Source organism: Mytilus galloprovincialis, chromosome 11, assembly GCF_965363235.1.
Source record: "Mytilus galloprovincialis chromosome 11, xbMytGall1.hap1.1, whole genome shotgun sequence".
Lineage (NCBI taxonomy): Eukaryota > Metazoa > Mollusca > Bivalvia > Mytilida > Mytilidae > Mytilus > Mytilus galloprovincialis.
The window spans coordinates 53,500,492-53,514,274 of NC_134848.1; positions in this window are offsets into that span (position 1 = coordinate 53,500,492).

Below are 13,783 nucleotides of genomic sequence, written 5' to 3' on the forward strand. Positions count from 1 at the left end.
CTTTTACATATCTACAAGATTGGCTAGTGTAATGTAATGCTGACGAGTCATGTGACGTTGATGTGCGGGATCCGAATGAGGCAGTAATCATTTCTCTATAATTAAATTGGTTTATCTTATAAATGAGATAAACCGTATTATATTTGTCATGCAGATATATACTTTAGTCTATATCTCAATCAAGACCCATTTCTAATTATTTTAGTCCATGCTAAAATATTTACATATTTACACTATTTTATCTTTTTATTCAAATAATCTATAACACATAAGTACTCATTTCAACACATTTAAGTATATTCTGGTGAATATCTTCAGAAAGTTTAACTTCACCATTACGTACACAAACATCAGTGCAAATATATAAGCATGAATTTGAAGGAACGAGCCCATACTTTCTTTTAATCAATTTGAAATGGAGTGGATTTTAACCTTGCATAAAATAGTTTCCTTTGATTACCTTAGTTCCGGGTTGATAAGACCCCCCCCCCCCCCCCCCACCCCCCAACTATCTGTTACACGACTCGTTAACTGATAAGTTTCAGTTTGAGCTTTTAATAGGTAATAATCAAAATCATCATCATCACAAAGAACTGCATATTGTGGATTTAGATATTAGTTCATTAATTGGGACTTCCATATCATTCTCGTCAGTTTGGTCTTTCAATCGTTCCGATTTCCGGGACAATTGGTACCGGAGAAAAACTTCCTAGTATGTTTGTGTTTTCGCATTCGTTAATGTTACCTTCTAAACAATTATTGCAAGTGTAACATGATAAAGGTCTTATTAAAAGATGGTCATTATTAACAACTACTTGATGAACGCTGCGAATTCCTGTTATTGGTTTATAAAACATCGGGAAATTTATATTGATGTTTTCAGTATATTTAAATAAACGACGTTTACAATGACTTGATTTCGGAACGGATAGATTGCTTTTAGCAAATTCAAATAAATCACGACCATTTTGTATAGTTGCTCTTCCTCGAACGATTGCTAAGTCTGTCTGATTTTTTATGAGTCATCCTGCGGCATCTTGTGGGCCTTTCGCATGAGACGTTTCGAATAAAATTAACATAATCTAGTTCATCTAATGTTTTTCGAAGATGACATAAGCAATGTCTGCTCTTGTACTGGCAACTGCATCCATCGCAAAACTCGTGCATTGTATGCACATGACATGATATTGATGACAAATATTCAGATATATATTTTTGAACTTGAAAGGTGAAATATTGATCATGTTTTTCATCTTCTGATATTACAAAAAAGTTTTCTGTTACTATATAGGAGCTTTCGACACCGTCAACTTCTAATATTGCATGTCTGTATAACAGTGAAACGTATAAAGACGCTTCTGTTTTTTGAAAATAGCTTGATTGTAGTTCGTCTCTCTCTTTGCATTTATAATTTTCAGAATAGTCATGCACAGATATCACGTGATTTTGCGGTAAATTTGTAACCAAATGTTTTAATTGATTGTTTTGCCATTTTGCTCTAAAATTATGCGCCGGAAATGTTCCAAGTAATTTTTGTAGGTACTGAAACATTGAGCCAGGATTTGTGTTTTTTTTTTTCACAAGCATAAGTTTCTTTTTCGGTCCGTGTTTTGTTTTTTGATTGATATATTCAAATCATTCCCAATTAATATTTTCACTGGAGTCATCAGTTTTTAGTTCTTCATTGGAGAAATTGAGAAGTTTTACTCCGCCATTCGGACAATTTATATCTAGACATTTCTTGTCATGAAACCCGCTTTCATTAGGATTACATAAAGTTGCATTACACATATCAGTCACAGAAGCATAAACGGGAAATTGTCTGTCACCTGGCAGATTTTGGTTACATTTCTTACGATTGTTCATGGCAGCTTTAAAAACATGTTTCATTTCTAAATGATATCTACAACAACACGTTACACGATCTTTCGTGCTAGCAGTACGAACAAAATAAGGTTTACAGCGTTCAAACAAAATTTGACAAACTTTAACAGACGGGTATTTATTTTTAAAGTCTATATAAACTTCAGATTGAGTCTTTTCTAATATTTGGACATTGTGACTCGAATATTTTTTGGGTCCATTACGCACTCTTTTCACGTCATTTTTATTTCCGGTCGGATGGGAATTTTCCGAAGAACACCAAAAGTCATGAATTAAGTTTTTATTTGCATCCGAAAGAGCATCTGTTCTTACTTTTCTTTTTGTATATACATAAGACGATGATAAAGTTTTAGAAATTTTATTCCGGAATGTAAATTCGGAGCTTATACGCCTTGCAGGTACACCCAATTTTTTTGCTTATGACAGTTTTGATCGTAATTGTTTTACGCAGTTGCCGCTTACTGACGCGCTTAAAACATTCATGGATAATCGAGCCTGGTCTTTTTAAGTTTTGTCTCTGAAATTGCTATTTTCATATCTTCAAGAACAGCAAGACCTAGTTGGTTTTCATTATTTTCCTCTGGTGAGTATATGATGTTGGAGCTTTGCAGTGTTTTTATTGTTGGTGATTTCTCATTTCTAAGATAAGCTGCTAGTGTAGAAATGCGCGTTCCTGGTGAGTCTGGAAGGCTTTGTCTTAACTTCTTTATTGCTCTGTGTTTTCTCATTTCGTTAGAGAACGGTGGGATTTTTTCAGGTTTTCTTGTTGTAATAAAAGAGCTTGCCCTTTTTCTTCTTTGATATTCGCGCTTCTTTTCAAGGCAATTTTGCCGCTTTTCACATTCTAATTTATTTTGCTCCCTCTCAGTTCTTTTTCTGTTCTTACAATTTTCTTTTATTATAAATTCTTTCACTCTTTGTTTTCTTTTGCGAATGGTGCTAGCAGATACAGATTTTAAACCTACAAAATCGAGTAGTTTTTAATATACTATGTACCTACATGTATAAATGCATGATATTGTTTATATATTTACACGAGATTTATAATGGAAAAGTTGTAAATTGTTTATTTGTGTATTTTCTTTCTTTGCCTATATAATATCATTGACAATAACTTATATGTAGGGATAATCGACCTAGGGTAGTGGAGCCTTTTGAAGCCAAAATGTGTTCATAAAAATAATTACCGTACGTGCACGCACTATATAATGTACTAGATATATGTATATATATAAATATATTAGTAAATGGTTCTTCAACTAAATAATTATGTTAAATTTTTAAAGTTCTTTGGTTTTTGTGTGTAATAAAAAGTACCGACTTTTGAAGAGACAGATTTATTTGTTTTCATGGTGCAACATACATGTCTATGCAGGCACGCTTGCTACGTGTAGGACCAAATTAAAGGCAAAAGCGGCACATATTATTTTCGAGTGCAGTTACATTAAAAGAGAAATGACAGTATTTAAATTATATTGTATCACCTTTGAGCAAAGATCTTTTCTCTTTCTTTGATTGTAACAGTTTGTTTTTATTTTTTTCGAACCACTCTCTTTTCTGCTGTTTCCTTCTATCTGCTTTTGAAAGTTTCTGGATAACATTATCAGTTGAAGCGTTTATTTCATCACCTGTATCAAAGGTTAAGTATCAATTGTTGAAAGCAAACTCAGAATTACTACTCTAAATAATTTAATATAAATTGCCAACTGCAAATAAAAGGAAATTTAATGTCAAGTATGAACACTAAAAACGGATACAAATCATAGTTTTACATGAAATAAGTCGGCAAAAGAGTTGCGACGTTAAGGACTCTACATGTTATATATAAAAGAACGTATATAACGTCAAAACAAGTAAAAAAAGCATGGTGTGACATTATGAATAGACAAAAGTATGCGCTGGTTGTGTCGTTAATATATTCGACAAATAGTCGAAAATATGTTCAAATAAATCCTTTAAAATTAAATTTTTATGTTATGTTGTTTGTTGTGCGCTATACTTTCAAATTATTTCCCCCCACTAAAACAGTTATATTTGACCTATCATACAATTACTTAAATGTAAAAAAATCGCGTTTTGTGACATTTTGACTAGACACAAACAAAAAGATCGCGCTTTTTTTCTTTATTATATTTTCCCTTGCAACTTTTCCGAATTTTTTTCTTACACTTTTAGAAACATCTTTACACTTTTATATAAAATAAAGGATCGTAAAAACGACCGCAAAATGGCTATTGTTTTTGATATAGTACTAAATTAATACGTCGAAAACGTCAAAACGGCAAGTGTGACATTTCATCGGAGTTTATAAATCTAGCGGTATAGGACATAATTTAAATGATATTTACTACTGAAATACATAGAAAGTTCTATATTTATTGTACAATTTTGACACATGAACGATGGAAACAATAAAATGTGATTTATGTATGCAGAATTCGTTCAAATGTTTAAGAGCACCTTATAAAATGAGAAATTTATGTTTTGTGACAAAAATCAAATTTTCAAATATTCGTAAATTCTGCAACCATCTTTTGGAATATTGTAACAAAACTTTACTGTTTTTTCCTTGTCATTATAAGGAATAAAACGATGTTTCATTTTATGGAATTATATATTTGATTTTTTTTAAATGAGTCTTACATTCTCTCCTTTCCATATTTTTTTTTACGTTTTCCGGCCTGCCACAAAATAGAGTGCACCTTTCGTCCCGGTCAGACGCGTCCAGTAAACGATGACGTCATAAATAAAACATACGTCATCAGCACCAAAGACTGCTCTTTCTATACATACCGCTTTTGTTTTGTTTAAGTTTTAAAACTAGAGGCTCTAAAGAGCCTGTGTCACTCACCTTGGTCTATGTGAATATTAAAAAAAAGGAAGCAGATGGATTCATGGCAAAATTGTGTTTTGGTGATGGTGATGTGTTTGTACATCTTACTTTACTGAACATTCTTGCTACTTACAATTATCTCTATCTATAATGAACTTGGCCCAGTAGTTTCAGTGGAAAATGTTAGTTAAAATTTACAAATTTTATGAAAATTGTTAAAATTGACTATAAAGGACAATAACTACTTAGGGGTCAATTGACCATTTCCGTCATGTTGACTTATTTGTAAATCTTACTTTGCTTAACATTATTGATGTTTACAGTTTATCTCTATCAATAATAATATTCAAGATAATAACCAAAAACAGCAAAATTTCCTTACAATTACCAATTCAGGGGCAGCAACCCAACAACAGGTTGTCAGATTCATCTGTGTAGATAGATCTTGACCTGATAAACAAGTTTACCCCATGTCAGATTTGCTTTAAAGGCTGCGGTTTCAGAGTTATAAGCCAAAATCTACATTTCACCCCTATGTTCTATTTTTAGCCATGGCGGCCATCTTGGTTGGTTGGCCAGGTCAAGGGACACAATTTTTAAACTAGAATACCCCAATGATGATTGTTGCCAAGTTTGGTTTAATTTGGCCCAGTAGTTTCAGAGGAGAAGATTTTCGTAAATGATTACTAAGATTTACGAAAAATGGTTAAAAATTGACTATAAAGGGCAATAACTCATAAAGAAATCAAAAGACCATTTTAGTCTTGTTGACTTATTTGTAGATCTTACTTTGCTGAACATTTTTGCTGATTACAGTTTATCTCTATCGATGATAATATTCAAGATAAATAACCAAAAACAGCAAAATGTCCTTAAAATTACCAGTTCAGGGGCAGCAACCTATCAACGGGTTGTCCAATTCATCTCAAAATTTCAGGGCAGATAGATCTTGACCTAATAAACAATTTTACCCGATGTCAGATTTGCTCTAAATGCTTTGTTTTTTTGAGTGATAAGCCAAAAACTGCATTTTACCCCTATGTTCTATTTTTAGCTATGGCGTCCATATTGGTTGGTTGGCCAGGTCAAGGGACACAATTGTTTAACTACATACCCCAATGATGATTGTGGTCAAGTTTGGTTTAATTTGGCCCAGTAGTTTCAGAGGAGAAGATTTTTGTAAAAGATGACTAAGATTTACGAAAAATGGTTAAAAATTGAATATAAAGGGCAATAACTCCTAAAGGGGTCAACAGACCATTTTAGTCCTGTTGACTTATTTGTAGATCTTATTTTACTGAACATTTTTGCTGTTTACAGTTTATCTCTATCTATGATAATATTCAAGATAATAACCAAAAACAGCAAAATTTCCTTAAAATTACCAATTCAGGGGCAGCAACCTATCAACGGGTTGTCCGATTCATCTCAAAATATCAGGGCAGATAGATCTTGACCTGATTAACCATTTTACCCCTGTCAGATTTGCTCTAAATGCTTTGGTTTTTGTGTTATAAGCCAAAAACTGCATTTTACCCGTATGTTCTATTTTTAGCCATGGCGGCCATCTTGGTTGGTTGGCCGGGTCGACGGACATAATTTTTAAACTAGATACCCTAATAATGATTGTGGCCAAGTTTGGTATAAATTGGCCCAGTAGCTTCAGAGGAGAAGATTTTTGTAAAAGCTAACGACGGACGACGACGACGACGACGATGGACGACGGACGACGGACGACGGACGACGGACGCCAAGTGATGAGAAAAGCTCACGTGGCCCTTTGGCCCAGGTGAGCTAAAAATGAGAAGAGCACTAAAACACAACTGGTCATTTGTTGTGTGTTACTTGTCCACACGCTCAAAATCAGTGTTATAAGGTATTGACTTACAAAATCAAAAAAGTAATGATTTTAAGGTATATTCCATTTCTACTTTTTTTTACGCACATTTTGATATATACATTTGTATAGTCATCAATTCCGAAACTTCTAACAAAGCAATAAAGGCGAACTGGAAAGCAAAACCCGTATTATCACCAACACCGTACGCGACGTCGAAACGGACTTCTACCGGACGTATAACGGATAAAACGGATGATGAACGGATCTGAAACGGATAAATGCCAACTGAAAATTTCGCAACAGAAATGCCAATTATTGGTATGTCAGATTTCTTAAGGGTTGTGAAATCTTATTATTCATAATTGATCTTAGAGTAAAGGCACGTCTTCACAATCAAGCAGCTCTTATTCAGGCCAAACACTTCCCTTTGGCAGTTGAAAAACAGACCAAAACAAGTTACACAGAAACATTTTGAATATTTATGCGATTGACATGTATTATTATTGTCGCCTTTAATTTTTCCATATATCTTGTTCATCCGTTTTATCCGGTACGCTTCCGTTGGGTGTCCGTTTTATGCGGTACTCGTCCGTTAGATGTATGTTTGACATCCGTTCTGTCCGGTACGTATCCGTTTCTCGTACGTTGCATATCCGGTGTGTGTCCGTTATGCATTCGTTACACATCCGTTTTATTCGGTCAGTACATCAACGGACTCTCAACGGATAACAATTTTGTCAACGGACAACTGTTATTTTCATCCGTTAGGCGTTCGTTCGTACTATCCGGTAAGGTGTGACCGAGGCATAAAACAATCAGTATACATGTATGTGTCTGTCCTAGATCAGGACCTTGTCCGGGTATGATTGTCTTACCTCAATCCTTATTATAATACGGTATTTGCATGGATACACTGTCTTTGAAAAGGAGAATTCAACCCCTAAAACACCATGAAACGTTCGCATAATTAAAAAAAAAATGAAAAAAAGTGGTTCGATACCCATTTTTGATCCGCCAATACGTATACTTTTTTGATAATTTGGCTTATTTTGATATCTAATATTTGTTAAAGACATGCAACCCAACATGTGTCACGCTGTTTTTCTTAAAATAACAATTGATTTTTTTGTTTTTTTAATGTTTTATAAAACATCAAATTTTGAGTCAAGGTAGAACCGGGGTACAATGCATAAACAAAAATGACAGAATATTTTTATACTTGACCAAAACGTTTTTTACATTGACTTATTTATAAATTATAATATAAATCGTAACCAAGCTTGATTTCAAGCAACAGGTTGCGAAAATTTATAAATAAACTATTTTCATGTTACCGCAGTTTTAATTTTTCGACATGTTGCCTACAATGTACTCTGTTGTTGGACATCCTGGTACTCAGTCAAGTAAGAGCGACAAACAAAAAAAGAATAATCAAATATATAATAATATATAATATAAATTCCGGAGTCAAAAGTCGGTTATTTGGAATGGGTATATGTTTTCAAAGTATTAAACAGAAAAATGGCTTATTTGGTTTTTTGACTGGACGTATTATGGTATACAAATGTCCGCCGTCCGTCCGTCCGTCTGTCTGTCCGGCGTCTACATGTCGCGCTGTAACGTGATAATCACTTATTCAATTTCATGAAACTAAACATAGTTGTTTCTTATGATGATCAAACGATCTGTCGAAAACAAGATTTAGACTTTTTGAGTTGCGGGACTTTATAAATAAAACAGGGGTGTGTTTTTTTGTTCACATGTTGCGCCATATCTAGAATGGATTTCTGATTATTGCTTAAATCTTTACACACTTCTTAGTTATATTGATCTAATTATTTTTTGGTGATGATTAAAAATCATTTTTGGGTCAGAGTTTTTTGTTAAAAATAAAGGGGGGTCACATGTCGCGCCGTATCTCAAAAACGATTCTTGATTATTGCTTAAAACTTTACACACTTCTCAGTTATATTAATCTTAAGATCTGTATTATTTTTGGTGATGATTCAAAATATTATTTCTAGAGATACATTTTAATGAGTTATTTGGAAAATAAAAGGGGGGTCACATGTCGCACAGTATCTCCATAATACTAATGAGTATTGCTGAAAAATTTACACCCTTCTTGGTTATATTAATCTAGAGATCTGTTATATTTTTGGTGATGATTAAAAATTTGTTTTAGAGTTATTGAGTGTTTTGTAAAAAAAAAGAGGGATTTTCACATGTCGCACTGTATCTAAGAAACTAATCATGATTATTGCATAAAACTTCACACACAAGACGACGGGCGTATCATGCGCTCGTGGCGCAACTGTTTATAAATCAATATAAGACACACTTTCGTAAAACGCCTTTCTTTTTTCTTGCACTGATACAAAATAGACAAATTAACTGTTCAATTCATTTATTAAATATAACATGGATTGTCCCACTTCATATTTAAATGTATAAAGTTAAAATGTGTTCTGTACTTGTCCAAAAAGATAAATAAAATAATAACAATAATAAAAAAATAAATAAAACAGTCTACATTATCATATAAAATTAAACAAAAATCTATGCTACTTTTCATGAAAAATATAAGCAGATTATTTTCTGCAATTTTACGATCCAACATGCACACAATTGTGATTAAAAATATAAACTTCATCAATACAACAAACTTTCAAATCTAGATCATTTAAATTACAGATGTTGATAATATTTATGCATGAAACATGCAGAACATGACTAATAATAAAAAAAAAATTGAATAAACAAAGGAAAAAATGAACGAATATTTTCTATAGATGAGCTTGTATCTAAACATAGTAAAATGTGTATTATACTAAACATAAATACTGGATAGGTTAGTGTCTTATTTCATTTTAAAACGACCTTTAAGTACTAGTATAATGACAAGTTAAATTTAGAATAACCCAATAAATATAGTATTGTTAGCACATCAAGATGTTTATAGTAATCAACTGATTGCAATCTTGTTTTATATATACATGTTTTATAAATAGTGACCACAGGCTGAAATCTTTCATCGCATCTCTTTGCCACCTATACTATACAACATAAAATCAATTTAATCACATTATTATATTTTCTGACGGTATTACATTTCTAACAATAAATATTTTAATTAATGATCGCAATATTGTCTTTCCGATGGAATAATTTACAAAATACGAAAAATGTCAAATTTCTGACCGTTAAGACTTTGTGGTCAACATCTGAAACGGTTGGACATACAATTATGTTATTTTCAAATTAAAATGTAGCAATATCAAAATGTAATTTTCTTAGTCGCCTTTTAATTAAAACGTAAATATGTATTTTTGTTTAAATCTTCGTATATTAGCAATAACAAAATATGTGATACACCAATTTTACTTGCTGAATCTTACAACAGATGGCCCGAGAACACAGTTATTTCGTAGTGCATTTCTTTTAGACAATAAATTCAAATTAAAAAAATCGCACCTGCTCTTTCTCAAAAAGATTTTTACAGCGTAGTGACTGGGTACTACCAGTGAGACAAATAATATCAAAATTATAGAAACTTCTACCAGTTCTAACTCAAAATATTGACAATTCTGTGTTAAGGGGTGTAAAATTCAGTTTGACAGCTTTAGACGTGATAAAATATGACCTTTTTGAACTGGACCAAATCACTACTTAACATAAAGATTTAGCACCCAAATTTGTTTAACAGGTAATAACATCCCCCAACTTAATATTTCATGCATTTAATATCAAGAAATAAATTGGGAAAGTGTATCAAATAATAGTTATCAAAGGTACCAGGATTATAATTTAGTACGCCAGACGGGCGTTTCGTCTACATAAGACTCTTCAATGACGGTCATATCAAAATATTTATAAAGCCAAACAATTACAAAGTTGAAGAGCATTGAGGATCCAAAATTCCAAAAACATGCAAGTTATACACTGTTTACACTAGGGACTATATTCTTAGACAACGAAAATCAAAGGACGATAACTGTGTCCTTGGACCAGATGAAGCTTGAGCACACAATACGTTATGTAAGGGGACGACCATTTGATTTTTTGGGAATGGGGATATTTAAAATGAATAACATTGACTGGTAATTATTGAATATAAATATTTTTGCACAACCAGATGGATTGAAAATGAATATTCTGCATCACAAAATGCAAGATAGATCAGAATACAAAATATATACAAAAGGGAAAATGAATTTCCGCGGGGCGTACAGTGTAAGCTATTTTTACAAAAAAAATCTATTAAAAGCATTATGGATTAATTTGCGCTTCTTTTTTGTTCAAATTCATGCAGACCAGCAATGTTTTAAATGTGCATCAATCGGGAAATTGATCACAGATTACCGATAGAGAGATAAACGAATATGCGAACTATGTGACTTGGAGATTTTGGAGCTGAATTCCACTATGTAAAGATACGAAAGCCGAGAAGGATCATTCAAAATTCAAAATTCAAAATTCAAAATTTAAAATTCATAATTCAAAACTCTAAATTCTCACATGAAGAATTCCGATTCCGATTCCCGCCATTTCTTTGTCACGTGGTCTCTGTGCCTCGACTTACCTCGGTGAAGGATGGTATCTGGTTAAGATGTAACAGTGTTTATTATAATGTTAAGAAATGTATACTAATTTATTAATTGAAGTAATGAATAATAATTACAAAAAGGCTAAAGAAAATTAGCTAACAATTTTGTTGCAATTACAAAAAAAAAGATTGGATGAATAGGACTCTTTCAAAAACGCTCAACATCTACTTTGATATAAAGTTTAAATAAAAGAAACAGGAGCATTTTTGGCAAAATATAAATAACCAATATTTTTTTAATATTGAAATATATTAATGTTTTGTAAATATACCTTTTACTCATTTGCTTTATAACTGTTTGTTTGTGTACATATAAAATTGATGACGCAAGGCTTATTTGTCAAATGGCTAGTTTTATTATCTGCAGTTAAAGTTGAACTGTGAGATTAATTAACACAAGTAACGATGTCTCGAGGTATAGGGTAATAACAATTAGTTATGCCTATTTGTTTTGTCTAAAGAGAAATTAATAAAACTCTATGATAAAGGTCAGTTGGTCAATAAACTAGAAGCTGTAGTACTGTCACGACTGTAAGAATTTTCCTTGATTGTTTTAATTAGTATAGATACTGAAAGAATTGGTTTATAAGGTTAAAACTTTGTAGCTAGCTTTGTCAATGCATCTGAAGTAATGAAATTTGTTAATAAACTTGCAACTATTATTAACGTATTATTTAGTTCAAGGGAATTACTATAGGATACATTGTGGTATTGTTGTGCCATAGTATGATTATGTCCGTACGTCTGTGTCAGTGTCGTTCCTCCCCTCGGTCACGTTACATATTGAATGTATCTCTTCTATGCAATTATCTCGGTTTTAATAAGTTATTTCAAAGTCGTTTCTCATGACATCTCCTTTCTGTTACAGCATTTCTTTCCTTTAATTTGTGCTTGCAGTGGCGGATCCAGAGGGGTCGTAGAGGGCGTAGCCCCCCTTTTTGCTTGCACGTTTGTTTTTTGTACAATGATTAATCAGACTAGTCAGATCAGACCTCTTGAACTTTGCTATTTCCCGTGCGTGTATCTTATTTTTATGCGACAATTCTGTACTTATAAAGAGATTTGTCGCTCGTATTTACTGTAATATATTATTGATTATGTCAAAGTCATGTGATTCGCTACGGTGGAGTTGACCTGTGCGTCGAAAAAAGCGTTACTCAAGTCATTTTGAAATTCAAGTTACAGTATCACATTGCTTAGGCTGAGGATGAAATGCATGAATAAATAAAGGCAACAGTAGTATACCGCTGTTCAAACTCATAAATCCATGGACAAAAAACAAAATCGGGGTAACAAACTTAAACTGAGGGAAACGCATAAATATAAGAGGAGAACAACGACACAACACTACAAACACATGACACCTTCAAAGCGAAAAAGAATTAAGCAAGAACATATAGACTTCTATTTCACAATTTCACTAAACAACGAAAGTAAATATCCACGAATATGCAAGTTTTCCTTAATCCACGAAAATTGATACCATCGAAAATAAATGAAATTTCAGTATATCGTTGAAACTAAAGCATTTAAGGTAAATTTGACAAGGTAAAAATGTTGATAAGAGTTAGATATATCTGCCCTGAAATTTTCAGACGAATCAGAGAACCCGTTGCTGGGTTGCTGCCTCTGAATTAGCAATTCTAAGGAAATTATGAAATTTATGGTTATCATCTTGAATATTATTATAGATAATTATAAGATAAACTGTAAACAGCAATAATGTTATGAAAACTACGATCTACAAATAAGTTAAATGACCACAATTGTCAATAAACCCCTAATGCCCCAGTCACACTAGACCACGATCGCACTACGCTCACTACGATCTAAAATAAATTCAGATCGTGGTGAAGTCGCGGTATGAGCGTCATAAAAATGTAAATGTTTCCACGATGCTACTATGTACTCATTACGCTTCTTCAACGATCCCGCAACGATTATACCACGTTCTCACCACTCTTATTCTTCGACATCAATACGATTATTGCGATCTTACTACGCTCATCAAGTTCTCACTACGACATACCACGATTTATCCGATAGAAACACGATCTTACCAAGCATCTTCTGCAATTATAGCACGCTCTTATCACGATCATTATACGATCTTATCACGTTCATACCGCTCTCATCAATAATGTCAACATCATGTTCCATATTAATACTGTTCCATTCCTTCCAATTGTCATTGATGCGTATAATTCCCGAACACAAAACTGACATGCCACCATCATCTACCAGAACTTGTGGGCGTAGTGTGATCTCCCCACCTACCAACTAACATGGCTGACATGGCTAAAATAGAACATAGGTGGTAAAATGCAAATGTTTGCTAATATATAAATATCTTTGAAACTAAAGCATTTAAAGCAAATCTGAAATGCGGTAAAAGATTCCATGTGGTTATAATATATCTGCCCTGAAATTTCCAGACAAATCAGACAACCCGTAGTTGGGTTGCTGTCCCTGAATTGGTAATTGTAAGGACAATTTGCAGTTCTTGGTTTATCTTGAATATTATTATAGATAGAGGTAAACTGTAAACAGCAATACTGTTCAGCAAGATCAACAAATAATCAGACATAGCCAAAATGGTCAATTGACCCCTAAGGAGTAA